A 13,436-nucleotide genomic window follows, 5' to 3' on the forward strand; every position below is an offset into this window, starting at 1 on the left:
GCCAAGTCCTGCTTGTCTGCTTGTCTCTAAGACAAGACGTCCGGCCTCTTTCAAAGGCGACGGGGAAAGACGGGGATGGTTCTGGGGCCGCGCGGGTGTAGAGAGAGGCCGCGAAGCCATTTTGAGGACGGGATTTTAGCGCCATAATGAAGACGGATGGCAATTAAGGGCTCTTGAATCATTTAATAAAGAGAGGAGATTAAGGGAGGCGAGCACCCCTAGGAAATCAGCGGAGAGCAGTGAGGTGGTTAATTAGTGGCAGCGACCATGCACTCGGGTGGACTTGGGGAAGCGCTGCCCAGACTCATTCGGGGATGATGGGCTTTTTATTACCTGCAGGTGGGAGTGATGCGGGGGGTGGGGGGGTGCTGGGAGGGGAAGAGAGGCGAGACCCAGCCCCCTCAGGGAGGCTGCACACTCACTCCGGGATCCCTCCCCTGGGGACCAAGGCCCTGGCCCCGGCCCTGGCCCGAACCCCAGGACAGCCTGTGTGGAGGGGCCTGACGCCCCCAACTCGGCAGCGGCCTCCCAGGGCCCCGCCGAGGCCCCCCTGCAGATACTAGATCCAAAGGGACACTAGATCCGTCTCCACAGCTGCCTCCCTGGGCCCCACCAAGGTTCCCCTGCAGACACTTGCCTCGCGACACCAGTAGCCCCCAGAAGAGGCCCAAGCACAGAGCTCCGAGGGGCAAGTGAGGGTTTGTATGAGGGGACAGCTCCGCCCCCGCGGAGGGCTTACCCCCCACCCAAGGACCCAGAGCACCCCCAGGGCGTGGGAGGGTGCGGGCTGGAGGAAGCCGAAGGCCCGGCCCCTAGCACTGTTGCTGTGGAGAGGGGACACAGGGCGGGCGGACGGGCCTGGCCAGGAGCATCCACTGGGAGAGAACACCCCGCAGGCCCGGGGTGGGGGGCGCGGGGACCCCAAGGAAGGGGCCCCAGGCCAGGCTCACAGCAGCAATGGGGAGCAGCGGGAGTGGCTGATGGCACTGTCGGGAGCCAAATCCCGTAAATAAACAAGGACCAGTGAGGCTGGAAGGGCGGCAGGGCCCCTGGACCCTCCAAGAGGTGTGAGGGTTGTCATCATGCAGTGGCCCTGGGGCCACGCAACCAACCATGCCATCTCTGTGGGGGGGGTTGCATCCCTGCGAGGAAAGGCATAGTCCACACAGTTTCCCAAGTGCACCCGTTTTCGGGCATGGAACCCACTGCCTGAGGACAGGTTAAGCTCTGCCTTGGGTGGGGGGGTATGAGAAGGAACATTGCCGGCTCCCCCCCAGGCTTGTCTATCCCCAGCTCAGGAGCTCCAGATTCACCTGTCCCCAGCTCGGGAGCTCCAGGCTCACCTGTCCCCCAGCTCGGGAGCTCCAGGCCCGCCTGTCCCCCAGCTTGGGAGCTCCAGACTCAGCTGTCACCGCATCTCCAGAGGCCCCTGGATGGGCGGAGGCTGCTGTCCACATGGACTCGCCCCCCATTCCCCCCTGCTCAGCAGGTACCCCCCTTTCCCGTGCTCCTCTGCCTCGGAACCCGTGTTCCAGAAGCCAGCCGCACCCTGTGGGCAGAGGACCTGCTGGAGCAATTGGGGTCTTCAGGAGGCACGAGGCTTGCATCATAGTGATGGAGGATCGTCCAGGCTCTGGTTTGAGGGACTCGGGGAGGCTGAGAAGAATGGTAGGACTCAGTCTATGCCAGCAGAAGTGTGTTCTCTCTTTTAAAATATTTTACTTATTTATTTGAGAGAGAGTGAGCGAGAGTGAGCGAGCACAGGCAGCGAGGGAGAAGCAGACTCCCCGCCGAGCAGGGAGCCCGACGAGGGACTCGATCCCAGGACCCCGAGATCACAACCTGAGCCTAAGGGAGACACTCAGCCCACTGAGCCTCCCAGGCGGCCTGAAGCCTGTTTCTGTGTAGCTAAACTCGGCTTCAAGGTAGATGCGCCCCCGCCCTGAGGGACCCGAGCAGCCCAGGGAAGGGCGGTGCGTGCACCTCGGAGATGCGGCGCCCAGAGCAAGCTTACGCCCGCCCCCTGCGATGGTTTGAAAACATGCTTTTCCCCAAGAATAGCATGAGCTCAGCCCCACATCCGTTTGTAGGACGAGGGTGGACGGACGCGTGGGTCTTGGTGGAAACTGGTCTCTCGTCTGATGCTGCAAACCTCCCCTCGCCCTGACGTCCTTGGTTCCGGCTCCAGTTTTTCTTTTTCCTGCTGTGGTTGTGCCAACTGTGGATGGGATCACTTTTTTTTTTTTTTAAGATTTTATTTATTCATGAGAGACACACAGAGAGGGAGGGAGGGAGAGAGGGAGAGAGACCCAGGCAGAGGGAGAAGCAGGCTACATGCAGGAGCCCGATGCGGGACTCGATCTCTAGACCCCGGGGTCATGCCCTGGGCCGAAGACAGATGCTCAGCTGCTGAGCCCCCCCAAGGCCCCGTATCACTAGTTTTCATTCCTGAGTCACGGTTCAATTTAACGAGCACGGCCTGAGCACCGGCCCCACAAGTCAGAGGAGCCCCATCCTGCTCTCCCCGCCCCTGTTCCCGGCACCACAAACGTATGTCCCCGGGGAGCCGGGCTGTCTCCAGCCCTGGAGCGAGGCCGTGCGTCACCGTTTTACTCTGGTTTGAGGTCAGAGGCCCTTGCTTTCTGGGCCTTGTACATATTCAAGAAAATGCATCCAGATCTGTTTGTATATCTGCAGCGAGATCCATTTACCCACCAGTTCCCGCTCTGGCTCTCCTCTAGGCTCCCAGAGAGATTTAATTAATGCGCATTAGCGGAGAAAAGCTTTAAAAATGGGCCATTTTCTAAAGACCGTGAAAAGCAATCTTATATTTCGTGTGATTTCTTTCAATTTTATTTTAAATCAGAATGCTTACATTGGAAAGAAGAAGGAAATAGCTTATGTGCACTTGTGTATCATTGTATTTCGGATAGTTCAAGCACATTTAAACCTCTGATATTAGGTATTTCCCTGGAGTTGAATACTGAATAATCGCAAATTTATATTATGGCTAGGTTACATGCATGTGCTACTGTCTTTGAGCCTCACTTTCAATCTTGCACTGATCACATTTCTGAAGCTTGAATGCTTCTGCGTTATATCTATCTTCCCCTCAAAAAAAAATCTAGAATCGCAATTTTTTGTTGTTGTTGTTGAAAATACTTTTTAGCAAACAGAGAAAGAAAAAGAAAAGCAAAGAGGACAATGATGTTAAAGCTGCTCTCCAGGCCTCCGCCTCTTTGTCGCGGCGGCGTGGCCCTGCTCCCCAGACCCCCTTTCCCAGGAGCTCCCTCTGATTCTTCGGGAACCATTCGGATCAGGCTGGTGCCCCAGTCGGAAAACAGGAGCCTTCCCAAAGCCTCGGTTGACCTACACGTCTAGGAACCTCAGGGTCCGATCTCCCCTCCCCGCCTCCTCCCAGCTCTTATCAATAACACTTTGCAGAGTTGAGGATTCACTTCCTTCATCAAAGCTTCCCTCACTGGCCTCTGGGAATTGGTTCTCCTTGGGATCTTCTCCCTGGAATGCCTGAGGTCACCCCGGCCGCTTGTCTCCTCTCTCCATTTCCTCGAGGAAAGGAGGGAGGCAGGGTTGCTAACTTCCACCAAACTTTCCAGAGATGGTCTGTCAACCTTATGGACTAGGTATTACTGATGAGGGAGCAGAAGGCACAGGGAGGGCAAAGCACAAGCTGACCCCTTGCAACCCTCGCCCACTTGCCCCATCGTGGGGGTTGGGGGTACGGGTGACATTCCTCAGACAGTCCTGGCTACCCTAAAACAAAGGGAAGCGGAAAAAAAAAATGGTTAACTGAGAAGAGATCACAGTCCTGAGGGACCAGAGTCTCCATCAGCTTACAAACATCTTCCTGATTTACAAGCAGACAGCTTACTTACTGTCGGGGCCAGGCGGGAAGGGAAACTCCTCAAGATGGCGGATACGCCAAAATGGCTGAAGTTCCTGTCACCACCTCCACTTGGGATGACAGCTTGAGCAGACCCTTACACCTCTCCTTTGGACTTCCTCAACCGAACCCAATGCCCTTCAAACCCCAGAGGAGGAAGTCACCTTTGACTGGTCGAATTGCAATCCTTCCTTTGCATAGTGAGCGTCACTCTGACTGGTTGGATTGCAATCCTTCCTTTGCATATGAGCCAACCAATAGGAAACCGTTCTGCCTTACAACGTTATGGAAACCCCCTACCACCTTGTCTTGGGGCGACTTCCTCGACTCACTCTCTTTCCCCCGTGAGTCGTGGAACCTCGCCCGAGGGTGCCTGCAATAAAATCTGTTCTTGGACCCTCGCTTGCCTTGGCGGTCTCATTTCCGTCTAGTTACTAAAAAAACTTAACATTTTAACACTTACCAATAATCTAACTTCCAGATACCCATGGACTCAATTTCCTGGAGCCCTACCATCACCCTCCCCCCTCAGTAGAGATATTGGGAAACAAAGGCAGAGCGAATGTAAATAAAACTAAATTTCTTGTAACCTACAGCCCCCTTGACAAATACTTGACACGGGAAGCGTCTGATGTTCCTCCTGGAAGCTCCCAACCCTTTGGATGCCTCGCTAGAGGGAAATACAACCTTAGCTTGACAATGGCCAGGCCTCCAGGATCCAGGGAGTCCTCCTTAGCATATGAAAGTCCTTTTGAAAACCTCCCTTTGTCCTGACCTCCCCCAATTCCCAAGTATTTAATCAGTCACCCTTCGCACTTACAATGCAGCTCTTTCTGCCCAAGGGTCCCATCCCAGTGCTTCAATAAAATTATCTTTTTTTTTTTTTTTTGCACCAAAAATGTCTCAAAGATTCTTTATGGGCCATTGGGTCCGGACCCCAACACCACTTCAAACCACATCATTATGATAGGCAGTGTTTAGAATGAAAAAGATGTGTGTAAATTATTTCAGGCCACTTTGTCACTTGGTATTAGAAACAGGAGAACAGGCCATATGTAGGGAATAATTTCAAACTGTGCACTGTTTTAGTTTTATTCGTCTGACCTGTAAGATCCGCAGAATGGGAAGTGTTCCAGCCCAAATCCGTCGCAAGCGGATGGTTCATGCTAGATGGTGAAGCATTCTTCTAGGCGTGAATCCTAAAGAAAAGTCTTCAGTGACAGAAATCTCTAAGTTGATATCAAGGGCACGTACCTAAGTCAAACTGGCCAGGGCAGGGAGATCATGAAAAAGCCATCGAGCAAGTGGGCTTCTCTATCAAAGACCGTGTTTCTCCGGGAATCTATCCATCACGCTCCCTGGGAAAGCTTGTCCTCTGACCATGGCAGTGAATCATAGGCCCATAGTGAATGGCTAGCCCTACCGTGTTCCAAAATTTGTGTCACAATTGGGAGAATATTGAAGCAAGTCAGGTTCCACACAGACTCAAGACAGGAACTCATGCTCTCTTGGGGTGAAGGGAACCAGGCCCATGGAGCTGGAACTGGGTGAGGCTGGCAAGCCAGCCCTCGAGCCTGCTTGTAGGCCTTCCCACATTGGCCGATCTCCGTCTGAAGGAAGTCTCGTGTACTGGATGACATCACAGAGCTTGCTCACCAATGATGAGCTTGAAAAAGGAAGGCAGAAAAGTATTTCTAGATCAGTCAAAATCTGCCCCAAAGTAGCTCTAAGAAGCCGATCTCATTTCCACAGGTACTTCACATTCCAATGAGCGGCCCTGCAATGCCATCTACCGAAGTCACGGAAAGGTCATACGTGAAAGTATCACGCACACCTGGAGTCCAATGTCTCTAAATTCATTAGGAAACCTTGAAATGGAAAGTCGCTCATGTGTGTACAGCCCGTACCGATGAGTACATGGATGTGCATACCCTACTCTAGTCCCTACGTATCTGGCCTAATTGGGGAGAGTGACACAAACCTCTTCCAGATAAAGCCCAGCCCTCTGTGTCCCTCCCCGGGGACAACCCGCACGCTGACCTCAGGACGCAGCATCACCAACACGCCTCTGTGCTTGGACTGCATGTGTTGGCCGCTGCGACAGACACTTGGGGCGCATGTTTGTAGACACACGCCTTGGGAGAATGGCATCCCGCCACAGCACCTTTCTGTGACCTTGCCTTTTCCCTCACTATTCCGTATGTGAAATCTCTTTTTTTTCTTTTCGTATGTGAAATCTATCCCTGTATAGAGAGATGGATAGATTCAGTCTGCTAATTCTAACTTAACATGTTGATATAAAAATATCACCATTTCTTCTATTCCTCCGCTGAAGGGTAAGAATCTGATTTCCAATCATTCCTATTAGAAACAAACACTGAAGTGCCGTTTTCACACGATTCTATTAGGCCCATATAAAAATGTTATTGACAGGGCTAGAATTTTCTAGAAGCGTTGAAGTAGATTCACTATAGCGGCCAATTTTAATATTGTTGCAGAACCGCTCTCTGAAGTGGTTTTACCGAGGCACGTTACTGCCAGCGACTGTTAAGAGCCCCTTTTCCCTGGTCATTTGTGCTAACTCTCAGGATGTCACACATTCTTCCTTGCAAATCTGATTAATAAGAGATGAACTCTCAGTTTTCTTAATTTGCATTTCTTTGATTACCACTGCGGTTTTAATTCCCAATGACTTCCCCACTCACAGGAGCCGGCCTTGCAATTGAGGGATGGTGGAGTTTTAGCTTTATTATCTTGACAGTAAATCTGCCTACGTCACCACAAGACTTTCAATTTCCAGCACCATTGACATTCTAGCATCACTACTTCTAGTATCAATTTTCATTCTGCCTTTGCACCTTTGGTTTTCTTATCTTTTTCTTCATAAACAGTGTATGTTGATTCAGCTTGGTTCTCAGTGCTTGAGAATAATTTCTGATAGACTTGTCCTCCCTCCATGTGCCAAAGACATCCCTAGCCATTAGTAAGTCTGGCACCTTTCCTCTAAGATCAGTGGGATAAAGACATCCTTTTTTAAAAAAAAAAAAAAAAAAAAAAAAAGACATCCTTTTTTTCCAATGGTCTGGCCATATTTCTAAGAGGAGGACGAACTATACTTTCCTGTGCTGAAACCATCTGTACTTCTTCCTTGGTTCCAAACAGGCCTCAAGACATCACTGTCCTAAACCAAAGGGTCCTGTTCTCACGGGTCTGCAGTTAGAAGCCCCTATTATTGTTTCTCCATCTGTAAAAACAGAATGGCCAGACTCCCCAGTTCACGGACAAGGTCACCAAGAGGATGTGACTTCCAGGTGACCCCATGAGGGGCTCCTCACCCCCTCCCCATTCTTGGAATATGTGCATCGCCCACCATTGCCACAGTGGGAGCTGTTGAGGCTGCAGTGGGAGCTGTTGCAAGGCCACAGTCTTGAGAAAGTAAAGTGTTGCCGTGGCCATATGGACTGAAAGCATGACTGAGCCCAGTTACAGCCCTTATACAAACTTTTGAGATTCTGATGGTGGGTGCGGAGATCTACTTGTCTTGCGGCCACCCAGACGTCTTGCGGCCGCCCAGACAACCTCCTGTGTGAGTTCCCTGGCTTATCATCCTTGCCACCAACCAATCTGGACCAGCTGCCGCCTCCTTCTGTGTCTCCCTGCTGTCCTTGCACCCCCCGCTCCCAGGTGCGGGGGCCAGTGTGTGAATCAACACCAGTTGAGCTCACAGTTCTAATCAGTGACTTGGCACCAAAGTAGACATTGCTGAATACAGTATAATGTATGGGTGGGTAATGCAAGACACAACCAGCCCTAGAAAAAAAGCCCCACGAAACGGAGAGCTCGCTTCCAGTTGATGAAAGTCCAGTGTTTCCACATGGGAAATAGGCATGGAAGAGAGGTGACTTCCTTTTCCACATGCCTCCTGCATCAGAGCTGTGTGTGCCCATTACGGTGGACTTCAGGGACGTGAGAAACACTCTCCACCATTCCTAACGGGAGGCTTTTAGTGCTCTTTTAGTTTTGCTTTCCTTGGACTTTTCATGAGTATTGATGTTGGAAGACGGAATAAAACCAGACACAGCTAGTTAGCTTCCATCTGAGCCTTAGAGCAAATAATTGGGCATTACAAGGTCCAATAACATCAACTTGTCTTGTGAAAAATGCTGAAAAGCAAAATCCACCTATAGTAAGAAATAATAATAATATGGTAGGCAGGGGCACAGAGGCTGAATAGATCTTGCCCACTGAGAACCCTGAATGCACCGTGAGTCAGTCTGACCTGATGCACCTGTATAGGGTACGTGTCACTCCTATGTCTGGCATTCCGTGTGCTGGCTTAAATAGCTCCTTTTTGCCTGTTGATATCACAGGTGACTTGGGGGTCACCTCTTCCAGGAAACCTTTTTGTAAAATTCAAATTAACTTAGATGCATCATCTATGTGTGTTCATAGCATGTGGTTCCTGTCACCATAATAACAGCATATGCTTTATTTTTGTTGCTACTTTGGCTGTCTCTGCAACTAATCAATTAGCTCTTATTGGGGAGATTTTCGGATTGTCACTTTGTTTTGATTATAGCATCCAACACGGTGTCTGGCACATAGTAAGAACATAATTTATGTTCGGTTAAAATTGAAGAAGTGGCTTCCTAGCAGTCAAAGAGTCCTCGAAAGTTTCAACGGAACTTGCTGCATATTTAAGGACTGTTTTCAAGTTTAATTAGACGGATCCTTACAAATATTTGTATATGAGATGCTTCTCGGTCAATAAACCACTCAGTTACTTTATAAGCAGACAGTCTCTCTGCTTGATCAAATTTCTGTTGCCTTCCAAGTGTTGATATCACTTACTGAAGACTAATCATTAATAGACAGCTATACTGATTTCATGTCTGCCTGGTCAAAACGATGCCGTCCCAGACTCCATAGCCAGGCGTACTCCCAGGGCTTCTTTTCTAGTCTAGAAATAACTGAAGAGAGGTCATCTCAAGAGATACTTTTCGCTGCCTTTGAAAGAGTTGCCATTTCTAATTTGTTGAATATGGATTAAGTTTAGATTTACATTGAAGTTTAGCAAAGAAGAATACTAATAATGAAGGAAAAAACATGGATGACATGATCAAAACCAGACCCTTAGCCTCCTTCTTCAAAAAGCTATTCCATGGCGATGCTGGTCCCATGAATAGATTTTCTCTCCGACAACAACTGGCATGTACGTTCTGATTTGAAACTGGAAGACTGGCTCTGATTTTCAGGGTCTTGCTATTGTTTGGGGGCATTCTTGTAACCATAATAGTTGGGCTATTTATGAGCCATTGCATTTCAGTAATTCCCTGATACTTAATTCTGAAGGGTTTTGCGAATCTAATGCTAAGATTATTCAGTCCCCTGGAATTACGAGCATTTAGTCTTAAGCAGCATTCAAAGATTTCAAGCTAATGGTTTCTGTTACTGGTTCTGAAGACCCGTCCATATTACGAAGTCTCACCGTGACCCTGGCTAAGAGAATAAAGTCATCGGAGAGAACAAAAGGAGCTTTATGGGGGAAAAAAGTTGAAAAGAAATAATAAATTCTAGTCTTAGGTCTGTTATGATAAGAATGTTGGTCCTGAGCCTTTTTCCCTTAGATCTCAACTTACCTATTATAAAGTAATAATAATAGCCAGAAAAAATGTCTCCTTTGCGGTTGTTTGAATCAAATGAGAAAACATACGATGAGATATTTCATGAATATGAATCACTACTGAATTGTTACCATTCTATTCCTTCTACAATTACCTTAAAAGCCCATTTGTAACAGCCCATATTCAGAACTTTCTATTTCAATTTGTCAAGTTTTGGACTGGATGACTATGTCTCTTTTTCTTCTTCTTCTTCTTCTTCTTCTTCTTCTTCTTCTTCTTCTTCTTCTTCTTCTTTCTTCTTCTTCTTCTTCTTCTTCTTCTTCTTCTTCTTCTTCTTCTTCTTCTTCTTCTTCTTCTTCTTCTTCTTCTTCTTCTTCTTCTTCTTCTTCTTCTTCTTCTTCGTCTAGAGTATACTACTCTGGGATGAGTGACACACTTGTTTTGGTTTTAATTAGAATTACAGTTTTATTTTGTAAACAGATATTCCTGGGAATATGAGTTTCAAGTATGAGCAAGTAACCTGAAAAAATCACCAAATATGGTTTAGTCAATGAATCTCCAAAAGATGAAATATACATCAGATTAAATCACTTAAAGTTATTCTTAGAAAATGTTATAAAACATGTTTATTTAGGTGTATGGCTTATATAAACTGTCGTTTCTATATAATGATACATTATATCATTATATATGAAGTATTATGAAATTATGAAGGACACTACTTATACAATAATAATTGCAGGCTTTTAAGGGTTAAGATTCCTTTACCACCTAATGCACTTATAATCAATTAAATTTGGCATTTCATAAATCCCGTTCAGAAAAAAAATTATATATTACCAGTAAAATTTGCATTCTATGTTCATTTAAAAATAGAATCATGAAGTCCCTGATACCCAAGAGAAAATGAGTAGTCTAGGAGTCTGAACTACTGCTATGAGCTGAAGAAATTAAGCTTTTCTTTCTTTTTTCTCTTTTGATTTGCTCTCTTTTTCCCTGAACCTACCAAGTAGTGTTTATCTATATGTGTACCATTCTTGTGTTAAATTTTGGTAAACCAAGATAAGCATTTTTAAACTTCAAGTATACTTAATTAGACTTTATTTGAGGAAATAATGAATTTTTTTTTTATTTTAAAATTCCAGAAGTCAGAGTTCGGGAGCAATTGTAACTTGTCTTTTTATTTCTCTCTCTCTCTCTCTTTGTTTTACATGCCTACACAGCTCACATTGCTACTTGTTAACACAGTCTGTTTTTGTTAAATAAATATATTTTTGCAGAGACTTCTCTACTGGATAGCCAATCTGAGCATCATGAAATTCAGGAAATGTATAGAAATCGTGCTGATCAGAGAAAAAAAGGAGAAATGGAAAGAAAGAAGAAAGAAAGCATATCCTTTCCCAAAAAATGGCTAAGTTGAGCCAGGGGCATTGATTTGTCTACTGCATTCCCAAAGGATTTTCATTACAAATGAATGAAAGCTTGGGAAATTTAATAAATGCTTAGATCTAGAAAACCAGTCTTTTTTTTTTTTTTTTAAGATTTTATTTATTTATTCATGAGAGACACAGAATGAGAGAGGCTGAGACACAGGCAGAGGGAGAAGCAGGCTCCATGCAGGGAGCCTGACATGGGACTCGATCCCGGGACTCCAGGATCTCACCCTGGGCCAAAGACAGGGCTAAACCACTGAGCCACCCAGGGATTCCCAAGATAACAAGTCTTAATACAGATAGGGACAACCAGCTCTCAATCTGGCTAGTATCCTATTAACTTTTAGGCTACCAGGGATTGGATATGTTTTACAGTTGAGATATAATACAGTATAAGGAAATTTGAATGCCGTGTTAGTCTAAAATTTTATATTTAATAAAATAATTTTCTTATCTTGAAAAAAAAAGGAAATCAATGGTGGCCATAACTTGAAATAAAAGCAGGTCCAGCCAGAGAAACAGGAGGAAAATAAAAATGATATATCATTTTCTGTAACAAAACGTTCCTGATAGCAAACTTAGAGTTTGCCATGGGTGTGAATGCCATCTTTTGCATACGAGCAAAATGAATTCATCTTCATGGATCCCAAAGATCAGCTTTTTTTGTTTGTGAAAGAAGTGGGATCAATGTAGTCTGTGTAATATTTCTGACTTGGGCTCACTATGAAACAGAACAGGAGAAAAGAAGTCCATTCCAAACCATGAAAGTAGCTATTTCCATATGATTGGCAAATCACTGCTTCTCTTTGGACTCAGATTTTTTTTTTTCTCTCTTCAAAATGAGGTTTTGGGCCAACTGCCCAACGATCTCTATTTTCTAAGATCAAAAGGAATAAAACTGGCTACTTTGAAGAATGATATTTAATAATACAGAAGTTAATTATCTGAAATTAGAATAGTTGCAGAAACGGCACAAGATATGTTGTCTCTTGATTTTGGCTTTCCCAACGGTTTCTTCCAAGAAAAGATTGTTGCAATAAATCTAAATAAATAGTATGCAATATCTAAAGCTTAAATAATTGTTAATTTGAATTTAAGTTATTATTTTTTTTAATATGTTCACCAAAGCAAGAAAATCTTTAAGGAGCCAACAATGGCTGGATGCAGGGAAGGAGTTGGGGCCTTCCCATGTAATACCTGTTCCTTTGCATGTAACGGGTATGTGAGGCCATGTCTCCCAGATGCAAAGCAATTCAGAAAACAATTTGTTTATCCCAAAAATGTGTGTTTACTCTATACTTTATTGCTGTACTGGTATGTGGAGTCTGTCATTAAATAACTAGATTTATGTGAGTGCAAAAATCCACTAGAAGGCACAGCCTTATTTAAATCACAACAGCAAGACTATACATAAAACAATGCCGTGGAAGAAGCAGAATGACAATCAAGACAATCAAGCTTCCTGAGTTCTGAGCCCCAGTGGAAGTGAGTGATCTGCAAAGGGGGACCCAGGAAAGGAGACTTACCCTTTGTCCACGGTATATTTACACTGTGAACATGATATTATTATTGTGAAATTTTCACAAATGAAAACATGAGTCCTGTTCAGAGACTTTTTGTAATGCCTGAGCTGTGCTAACAGTTCCAAATCATACCCTCCTTTAGTAGGTCAGGGATTCATGTTGGGATGTCTGGTGTCATCATCAAAAGAATGGACATACAAAAAATATATACAAAACAAAACAAACAAACAAACAAGAATGGACATACAGGGGTGTCCATATAACCGAGTAATAAAGCAGAAAAATGGGATAGTAAAGAAAATTATTAATCCCGGAGAAGGAGAGGAAAGAAGAGCAAAGGGAACATAGAAAAAGTGGAAGGAATAGAACAAATGGACTGAAGTGGTCACTGTAAATCAAAATGCTGAACAAATTCACTGAATGTAAATAAATGGAATATTCCAACTAAAATATGATGATTCTCTTTTAATCGAGATTGGGAGCCTATCCTGAGCCACTCCTACTCCTAAGTCAGAGGAATCCTTGGTGAATTGGAGGCTACCAGTCTGATGGGGGAGGGTGTCGGTGGGATGAAATGGGTGAGATGTTTGAGGAAACGGAGTCATGAAACTGAAGCCACTAAATGGAAAAATGGGACACAGATCCCCACAGGACTCAGTCACTGATCTCACAGGACCCAGTCAGAGGGTAGAGGTCAGCATGAATACACACCTCTGAGCTGTGAACGTGGCCCTGCAGGACACAGAAAGAGCACAGCGGGAGACACGGAGTGCCCCAGGAGGTGGCGCCTGGTGTTTTCTCCCACAGGACAGCTCACCGCTGGCTGGCTGTACTCCTGGGGGGCCTTAGCTGTCAGCAGGAGCTCAGGAAGGGAGGCCCTGCTGGAAGAGACCGAGGCCAGGAAAGAGACTACGGGCTGCAGGAGGTCATGACTCTGAAGACCACTGAGCCA

General features: G+C 45.8%; 1 long non-coding RNA gene across 1 annotated transcript; it reads left to right on the plus strand.

The window, feature by feature from the left end:
• The first annotated feature begins 5,367 nt into the window (after nucleotides 1-5,367).
• Nucleotides 5,368-13,436, plus strand: LOC112658984 (uncharacterized). Its single transcript, XR_003136077.3, has 3 exons — nucleotides 5,368-5,656; nucleotides 7,067-9,116; nucleotides 10,809-13,436. It is a non-coding gene; the product is annotated as an uncharacterized LOC112658984 (long non-coding RNA).

Source organism: Canis lupus, chromosome 2, assembly GCF_003254725.2.
Source record: "Canis lupus dingo isolate Sandy chromosome 2, ASM325472v2, whole genome shotgun sequence".
Classification (NCBI taxonomy): Eukaryota; Metazoa; Chordata; class Mammalia; order Carnivora; family Canidae; genus Canis; species Canis lupus.